The 9,967-nt window shown below is 35.5% G+C and overlaps 2 long non-coding RNA genes across 2 annotated transcripts; one reads left to right on the top strand and one right to left on the bottom strand.

The window, feature by feature from the left end:
- Positions 1-1,748: 1,748 nt before the first annotated feature.
- On the bottom strand, positions 1,749-2,953 carry LOC134282036 (uncharacterized). The gene is made up of 3 exons (XR_009995210.1): positions 2,853-2,953; positions 2,209-2,670; positions 1,749-1,778 (listed from the first exon to the last, which is right to left on the bottom strand). It is a non-coding gene; the product is annotated as an uncharacterized LOC134282036 (long non-coding RNA).
- Positions 2,954-4,803: 1,850 nt separating this feature from the next.
- LOC134282035 (uncharacterized) lies at positions 4,804-9,765 on the top strand. Its single transcript, XR_009995209.1, has 3 exons — positions 4,804-5,065; positions 9,446-9,535; positions 9,680-9,765. It is a non-coding gene; the product is annotated as an uncharacterized LOC134282035 (long non-coding RNA).
- The last annotated feature ends 202 nt before the right edge of the window (positions 9,766-9,967 follow it).

Raw genomic sequence — 9,967 nt, 5'->3', positions numbered from 1 at the left:
CTTTACACATTCAGATACATGTAAGACAAAATAAAAAAAATACAGATGATAAGTATAAATTTCACATTTCTGCTTATGAAATGGAGGTCCCATTTCACTTTAAAATATAATACCGGTACAATATTATTTATTCTTTATGGTGCATGTACATATATGAAATAAACTTTGCAGTTTAAATTGAATTAAAAATGTGAAAAAAATACATAAAAGGCTATTTAATTTGCGCTTACATACAGGCTAATAACATCTTCAACTTGTAATGCAAAATGATGCATTTTACATATTCACAAACACAAACAAATTGTGAAAAATCTATTAGAATATATGTGAGGATGCAGTTTGCAAAATGCATGAGATCATGTATGAATCCGGCTTCACCGGCCAGTGAGCCTGTCTGTGCTTGACTTAGTTTAGATTATATTTTTATGTCTGTGGTATATGTTAGTGTGTTTGCATATGTGTCCAGCTTCACACATTTTCATGTATGTGCTCGACTTCACACGCCTTGGAAAATTTGTAATAGGTTGTGGCAGATGCATGTGTATTTGTGTATGTGTCCAGCTTCACACATTTTCATGTATGTGCTCGACTTCACACGCCTTGGAAAATATGTAATAGGTTGTGGCAGATGCATGTGTATTTGTGTATGTGTCCAGCTTCACACATTTTCATGTATGTGCTCGACTTCACACACCTTGGAAAATATGTAATAGTTTATGGTAGATGCATGTATCAAGATATACGAATTTTCATGTGTGTGCTCGATTTACATGTCATCAATGTAAAATATGTAAACATGGTGGTGTAAAACATTTACAAGTGTATGATGCACACAGAGAAAAAAAAGTTCTGTGTGTTTTGTTCTGCAAGAGTGATCGTATAAATAAACTACAATTATGTCCTGTTGAGAAATTGACAATCATAATAAGTAACGTATTCATTTTACATAACTGTACTGAAAATTACACATCCAGTTTAAATTACTGTACTGAAAATTAAATTTGTGCAAAAACTCTCTGGCTGAATAATATTCAAAATCACGAATGCTTGCATGTTCATCTATAAATCTCCAAGATATTTCCTAGTTAGTTTGTAGCGCCGCACCGAGCTGTCTTACAACACATTTCATAATGTCAGTTTGCATGAATAAATTAATTTATCCTTGTTCCTCATATCTTGAAAATAGATGCCGAAATTCTAGTCTACAGTTTACTTACACAACACATCATAGATAGAAACATTCAGGAAAAATAATTCACAAAAAATAAATTCAAGTAAAACAATCACATGTACATATAAATCCAAGAAATATTATGTAATAATCCAAGTAAGTGAGTAACTTTATCTATCTGTAACAGTTCTATCTACTAAGTCTTCTATAGTTCCATCTTCCTATCTTATTCTAAAATTCTGTCGAACTATATATATACTCAAGATCCGTTCCTGATGATCAGGAGCACATTACAAGATCCTTAAGATCAGGAGTCAATACACAGGTCATTACGATCAGCAGGGGGGTTAGATAAGAGGGGGCGATTAATATACAGATAAAATTTATAGCATAAGTGTAGATGATAATGTGTGAACAATTAAGTAATGAAGAGTGATTTACAGATAAGATATTTTAAATCGTTACAAGTTTACATATTCTTGATCATATCATTGTTAAGAGTATATATTCTTGATCATGACATCTGTATTGGATTCCCCTCTCTGACATCTTTTCTTGCTCACAAATTAGTTCAACGTCATCTAGGTACTCAGGTGTTGTACAAGTCCTAATAATAATCATTTTCAAAATTATAAAGAAAAACAATACAATTTTTAAAGAGGTTTTCATTACTTCTATTGAAATTAAAGCACAAGCTTTTGAAGACATACTTAAGTAACTTAAAACATGTATAACTAAACATAATGGAAATTTAGACATTGCGACTCAATGTCAAACATATGATAGTGATACATCTGTAATATCCATGAAACTTACTGAGATACTTAAAATGTTTGTGCCGTGCTTTCACTAAGCTATGCAATATATAAATATCAAATTAAACTACAAGCTATTGTTTTAATTTAATAAATGGAATCAGCTGATTGATCAAACAAAGTTTTGATATTTGTCAGGGAAAAAAATCCACCCAGGGATAATTTGAATGGGTCGGTCGGGTTACAGGAAACAAACATAATTTTTTTAGGCCTAATCCTCACCTGACTTGCACATTCATATGGATTGGTTCTATGCTGATAATCCCTTTCAACAATCTTCATCACAACATCTGAAAGTCACCCTTCTTCAAAATTAAATCTGCCGCTCATCTCAAATGTATATAGACTCCCTGTACAAATGCATGGAAAATAAAATTTTGAATAAAAAATGAATTATCTCTTCACCATACCCGGCCTCTTTAAAAAATGTGAGAAAATAATTTAAATACTTTTCTTTAGATAAAATCATGTAGTGAGTATCCAGCAATGGTGAAAAAAAGTTATCTCTAGAATTTTACATTTATATTGAATGAAAAATGCATTGTTCCCTCTACTTAAAAAAACTCAAAAGACAATACCTAAAATGGAAATAAGGTACAACTGTGACTGGTGACTCAGGCACAACCAATAAACACAAGACCTTTCCATCCTTAGCAGCATGCATTAGCTCTACATTCCTTTTTTCTACAAAAAATATACAATGAAATTTTTTTAAAAATGAGAGCGAAGAGTGTTACATGTACTTGGGGGAACAGAGGAAGGAATTTTGAAGTCAGATTAATTATATTTCTGCCAGTGTTGGGACGGATAAATTTCGGAATAAAATGAAACGAATTATTCGCGACAAATAAGACACATGTATTAACTTGCAGTCACCGTCGCACATAATGTATACATACAACTGACAACATCCCAAATCCCTTTCTTTGTTGTTTACTTCAATACTTGGCGGAATTTTCTTTGCCTTCTAGACTGGTTCCCTGTTCTGGTTCCCATACATTCTCTAACCAGAGTTGTCTTCCGCTGCGCTCACAAGGACACAGACTACCAATTATTTTGCTATACATTCCTTTATACTATAAAAAATGATTAAAAAAATTACACCAGCTCAACTTACCTGAAACTTGGCACAGAGTAAGAAGAATTCAAGTCCAAAAATTTTTCAGACTCTCAGGAAAATTCATCGCATGCAGTTCCTGCTAAGGCATCGCATATAACCCCTACCCTGCTTTTTTCACTTTCTCTTCGGGGAAAGGGTAAATATGGGCCTCTTTACACCCTTCCTACTACGCGCGCAAGTGCAAAATTTCACATATTAACAATTTTATATTTTTTTTCAAACCCTCTCCTTTCCATCTATACCCAAAAATAACATCAGTCCACCCCATAAACACCCCAAAGAATTTTTAAGAAAAAACCTCTATTTTTAAACTGGAACTACTTGAGTGGTCAATGAAATAGGGGTAAAATTAGTAGTCTGTAACCACAACACCTCTGTCAACGCTCGTTGTACAAGATTCTTGTACAAATGTTAAACGGTGGAAATTTGAAGTTAAAATAGTAATTAATTGTTGTAATTATTGATAAAGATGATAATTCATCATTTATTTCAAACCTATATTCCCTCAAAACGACTTATTTTCAAAGTTTTAAGGGAACTATTTTGCGGAGTAAAAATTAAAATCTTAATTAAAAAATCCTTATAAGGTGTAACAAATTAAAATAAATATTGTTTTCCGATAAGAAATATAATTATAAAAGACTATCAATACAATTTTTAATCATTTACAATTTTTCCACAAATCTTGTAAAACAAGCGTTGACAGAGGTGTATGTGGGAGCGTAGCTAGTCTCGTTTTCCCCAGACTCTCGCTCTCGAGACTTGGCTCGGGCCAAGTCTCGAGAGCGAGAGTCTGGGGAAAACGAGACTAGAGCGTAGCGGGAACGACAACTCTGGATAGAGAATAGCACTGGTTCTCTGCCCTTGATTCCAGTCGCTGCCGCTAGGAATTTTTAGGGCGCTTGCGCCCGTGAACCAATGTCAGGGTACCAGTCTAGATAGAGAATGGGTTCCCATCCATTGGGTGTAGGGTGGTTTCGCGCCGATTACGTGTTCGCACCGAGTGGTATCGCGCCGAGTGGTTTCGCCCCGTTTATCAACAGGTACTGAAGATATTGGTAGTATACAGTATGGCTTCCCCCCGATTACCTGTAATTATATAACTTATTGCCTTGTAATTAATTAACCCCAAGCGTTAATGTCGTGTGTCGCATAATTATCCAATTTTAATGCTGAAAGTGGAGTGTTTAGCCGTTTCTTTGAACAAATTTGATCGTCTAATTTGGAATAATTAAGACTGGAAGTTAAAATAAATATTTATTTCACAAATCTCATTGACTTTTCAATGAAGGTTGTCATTGTTTTTCATTTGATTTACAATATTTAATTATGTAGGATTCTTCTGCATGGCGATTATTCTTTATTAGACTTCCCATTTCATTGCAATTACCACTTTTTTAAAAATAATATTTCAATATACATATTAATCAAATGACTAATTCGATAAGCGGTATTTTCAGTTATACAGTAGAAATCAATTGGGGCGAATCCACTCGGAGCGAACAAGTGATCGGCGCGAAACCACTCGGCGCGAACACGTAATCGGAGCGAAACCACCCGCATTCATACATTGCCGTGAATAAGTCCTACGTTTATTGGTTTTGTTTACAAGCTTCAATATCTATAAAATCTCCCACACATTTACAGTCTGTATTGTAAACTATTAAAACATACTTTACACACAATTTTCAGCTCAGTATTATGTTATCCTCTTCATTCAAATAATATGTCAACTCTTCTCGAATGTAAAACGAACGATCTACTCTGATAAGTAACCCAAATATGGCACTGTGTATTCGGTTGAATAGCCAATCATTTCAAATCAAGTGGAGCGGGTCTGCATCGCTATTTTGACGAAGTTTGCAACCTGTGGTAATTTTTTGAAACCTCATCTAGATTTAAGGAGATTCTTGTCTTGACAACTGCTCGAACTCCCGGATTGGCATGCACTGCAGGTTTGTTTACGATTTCCAACCGTTTTCACTTTCAGCATAGATCAGTACATTGTGCATAAATGCAGTGAAACAAAACTTCGCTGTATATGTTATTTACTGCCAGAATGTTAGATTAGTATTTTGATAATTTGGGGATTAAATGTTTATGGGTTTCAGTTTATTCTGTAAAGGTGTATGTCGCCCAAGAAATCTCATTGTGTACTAGCATAAGACAATGAAGAAGTTTGGTGCTGTAACTTATGTAAAAACGAATTCATGTCGGACGAAGACAAGCTCCTTGAGTGTCAACGATGTACCAATCATTTCTGCATAAAATGTCTGAAAAAATCAGTTGAGGAATATAACATTATGTCAAAAAGTGATGTCATGTGGTTTTGTGGTACATGCAGAGAAAAAGTCGAAAAGAACATAGTGGTGGAGAGAGAGATAGAGGATAGGTGCAATGAAATAATGAAAATATTTGAGTCAAGGATTGATAAACTTGAAAAGGAAGTGCAAAACAAATGCAGTGAAAATGATGTCCGTGCAATCGTCAAGGATGAACTAAATAATAAAGTAGCGTCTGGAAATTCTGAAATCACATCGAATAATGATGAGGTACAGCCTAAAGAAAATGTTACAGCAGTCCTGCAGGAAATAAATGAGAGGAAAAGTCGGGAAAATAACATGGTGGTATATGGAATTGAGCAGTGTGAGTCAGAATCTAGTGAGACACGACGGAACTTTGACTACGAGAAGTTGCAAGCTATAGGAAAGGTATGCAAAACAAATATTGACAATTCCGACATCAGTAAAGTGGTACGTTTAGGGAAATTCAAAAAGGATAAGGCAAGTCGCCCAATGCTTGTTACCCTTACAACAACAAAAAAGAAGGTGGAACTTTTTAAAGGTGCAAAATTCTTGAAGGATCACTTGGAGTTTGCCAAGGTGAGAATTGCAAATGACTTGACAAGAGCTGAAAGGGAAAATGAGAAGAAACTGTATGAAAGGGCTAAAGAACTACAAGGGACACATTCGGGGGAATTCACCTTCCGAGTACGAGGACCACCCTGGGCGCGCAGAGTGGTAAAAGTTCGGGTAGAAGGAGAGTAGATATAAAGAAGAACAGTGAAGATAGTGTAAATAGTTTTAAGTTTGTGAATAGACTAACTTGCTTTTATACAAACGCCGATCAGTTCAGAAACAAATTCAATGAATTTCAAATCAGAATTAGAGATGTAAAACCGATGGTAATAGGGATTACCGAAGTAAAGGCGAAGAATGCTTCTTATCTACTAAATCCCTCCGAATTCAACATGGAATGGTCACAGGAATACAATATGTTCCACACAAACCTAGAAGGGGATATTGGTAGAGGAATTATACTCTATGTGCATGAATCACTCAAGGCGGAGGAAATAAAAGTTGATAGCAGATTTTGTGAGCACCTGTTCGTGAAATTGCGTACTATTAGAAATGAGACCATGCTTATTGGAGTGATATACAGATCACCATCAGATAGTTCGGAAGAAACCGGTAGAACTTTAAGGAACTTGATCAGTGAAGTATCAAAGCTAAACTTTACCCACCATTTACTGATGGGAGATTTTAACTACCCTGGAATTAATTGGGAGATGATGACATCATCAAACATTCATTCAGAAGAGCAGAAGTTCCTTGAGTGCTTACAGGATAACTTTTTATTCCAAATGGTAAATAAACCAACGAGATGGAGGGGAACTAATACACCAAATGTGCTAGACCTGATAATAACCAAGGACCCGGACACAGTAGTAGATATGGAACTACAAAGTCCTCTCGGGAAAAGTGACCACTGTGTCATCATATTCAGCTATGTGTGCAGAGTGGATGTCAAGAAAACAAAGAAGAAGAGAAAAAGTTACAGCAAAGCTGACTATGTAGGACCAAAGGATGAAATTAAGCAGACAAATTGGAGGCATATTTTGGGGAATGGCTCTGAAAACATAGATGAAATATGGACAAAATTCCGTGGAAAGATGGAGGATCTAGAGAATAAGTATGTACCTACTTATGAAATTGGAAGGAAGAAAAACCAGCAAATTCCCTTGGATAAAGAAACTCTAAATGTCATTAAAGAGAAGAATGCCTTGGCACGCAAGTACCTGGTACACAAAGATCCAGATGTTAGAAGAAACTACAATCGTACTCGAAACAAAGCAGGGAAACTAGTAAGGAAGGCTAGGAAGAAATACGAAAAAAATCTAGCAAAGGAAGCAAAGAGTAACTCAAAGAGAATATGGCAGTATATCAACTCAAAGAGTAAAAGCAGACAAGGGATTGCAGATTTATGCACCGACCCTAGAGATCCGAAATCAGAAAAAACGGATGATGATGAAACAAAAGCTAACATTTTAGCGGACTTTTTAGTAGTGTTTTTACCAAAGAACCGGATGGTGAAGTACCACAACTTAAAGCCAGAAACATCCAAATTCAATGGGAACAACGTTACATAAAGGAAGAAACTGTTAAGAAAATACTCAGAGAACTTAAGGTGGACAAATCTCCAGGATTAGACAATTTTCATCCAAGGTTTTTGAAGGAACTACATGAGGAGCTGTCGGTACCACTAACTATGATATTCAATAGATCATTGGAGGAAAGAAGGGTTCCAATGGAGTGGAAAAAAGCCAGAATAAGTGCTATTTACAAGAAAGGGAACAAGTCCTTAGCAGGAAATTATAGACCTGTGAGCCTCACATCAGTCGTGTGTAAAACAATGGAAAAGGTAATGCGGGATCAGATCACTGAACACTTCACAAGGAATGATCTATTTACAACAAGGCAGTATGGTTTCATGGGAGAGAGGTCAACCGCACTACAACTACTCAGAGTCTTAGATGAATGGACGGAGGCATTAGATCAGGGACATACCATAGATTGTATATATATGGACTATCAGAAAGCATTTGATACAGTTCCTCATAGACGTCTTATCAGCAAGCTGAAAGCATATGGAATAGGACTAGAAACAATTCAGTGGATCCAAGACTACCTAAGGGATAGAAAACAACAGGTTACAGTGAATGGGAGAAGTTCCGAGTGGCATGATGTAACATCCGGCATCCCACAAGGCTCCGTCTTAGGACCGATATTGTTTGTAATATTCATAAACGACCTACCAGAGATCGTCGAGTCAATGGTATACCTTTTCGCAGATGATACAAAGATTTTTAACATTGTGAAAGAAAATGGAGATCAGGAAACACTGCAAAGAGATCTTGAAAAACTCACTCAGTGGAGCAACACTTGGTTGTTGAAATTCCATCCTGAAAAGTGTAAATATATGCATATAGGGAAAAAGTCTTCACAAGAGGTGTCATACAAGTTATTAGGAAAATCTTTAGAGCGTGTTCAGGAAGAAAAGGACATAGGAGTAATCATCGACGAAAATTTAACCTTTGAGGAACACATATGCGAGAAAGTAAAGAAAGCCAACTCGACATTTGCCATGATTAGAAGGATATTTCAACATTTAGATGAAAATACATTCATTCCGCTCTATAAATCTCTGGTTCGAACACACTTGGACTATGCAAGCTCAGTCTGGTTCCCATACAAAACTAAATATATTGAGATGGTGGAGTGAGTGCAAAGAAGGGCAACAAAGCAGATACCTGGAATGTCAGATCTTACCTATTCTGAGAGACTGAAGAAACTCAAACTACCAACACTCAGCTATAGAAGACACAGAGGAGATATGATAGAGATATATAAAATTACGAGTGGAAAATATGACACAAAAGCAGCCAACTTTGTGAAATTTAGGAGAGATCATGTAGGGAGAGAAACTGCAAGGGGGAATTCCAAACAACTATTAATCCAGAGAGCCAGATTAGATATCAGAAAATATAACTTCACCCTGAGAGCTGCTAAGATCTGGAACAGTCTACCAGAGGATGTTATAAGTGCGAAGACTACTAATTCTTTCAAGCAACGTTTGGATAAACACTGGGAAAATCAAGACATTTTATATGACTATAAGGCTACAATATCCGGAAGTCACATAGTGAGTTATACTAAAACTGAAGTAGGATATAGGGAGTCCAATGAAGAGGATCCTTAGGGAGCCTGAATTGGAAACCAACGATAAGTAACGATAAGTAAGTAAGTAAGTATATTAAACAAGACAAAGAAAATCAATTCTGGAGTGGGACTAAAATGAGTAGTTAAAACCGAGCCGGGAATTTGAAACTGAAACCGGGTTTTTGCTAATTACTGAGAATATACACAATCAGTTGTCATAAAACTTAGTTACAGATGTATTTTTGCCTTGGTTGAGAGTTTCAATTCCGAAATTGACAAAAATGTATATTTTATTTATAACATTTTGTATTTTAATTGTGTCAATTTTGTTAAAATACAGATGAAATCAGTATGCAGATTGTTGAAGGGAAAACATCAAGACAGGGCGAGGAAGATGACAAAACATGATTGAGGATCCCAAAGTTCTTTGGTACAAGCACATTTTTTAAAAAATCAAATAATAAGTATCGTGAAATGTTACTTGAACAAACATTTACAATATTTAGTGCTTGACTTGCTCGGGAGTCATTTTTGTCAAATGTATTGTTTAAAATGTTCAATTTCTTTTGTATAGGCTCAAGCTACTCAGCCTACCATGAGAAAATTAAAAGATCTGCCATGAAGAAGAGGCGGGTTCTCATGTTTCATATTATAGATGGCAAGTATTGTTTAGATTTAATTTTAAAGTATTCTTGATAAAGAAAGGGTGTTTGGCAGTTCATAGTTATTAACTGTGATTGCATTGTGTATGAATTTTCAAAATCAATTCATTCTTTGGTGACCGTGTGCTTCAAACTCATAATTTTTAATAAAAATAATGACTATATATTTGTCCAGGTCATGGTGTATAAAATGTTAATCA

The sequence above is a fragment of the Saccostrea cucullata genome, unplaced genomic scaffold, assembly GCF_032062105.1.
Source record: "Saccostrea cucullata isolate Sc308-1 unplaced genomic scaffold, CSIRO_AGI_Scuc_v1 ctg11506, whole genome shotgun sequence".
Lineage (NCBI taxonomy): Eukaryota > Metazoa > Mollusca > Bivalvia > Ostreida > Ostreidae > Saccostrea > Saccostrea cuccullata.
This window is presented reverse-complemented; position numbering and strand designations above follow the sequence as displayed.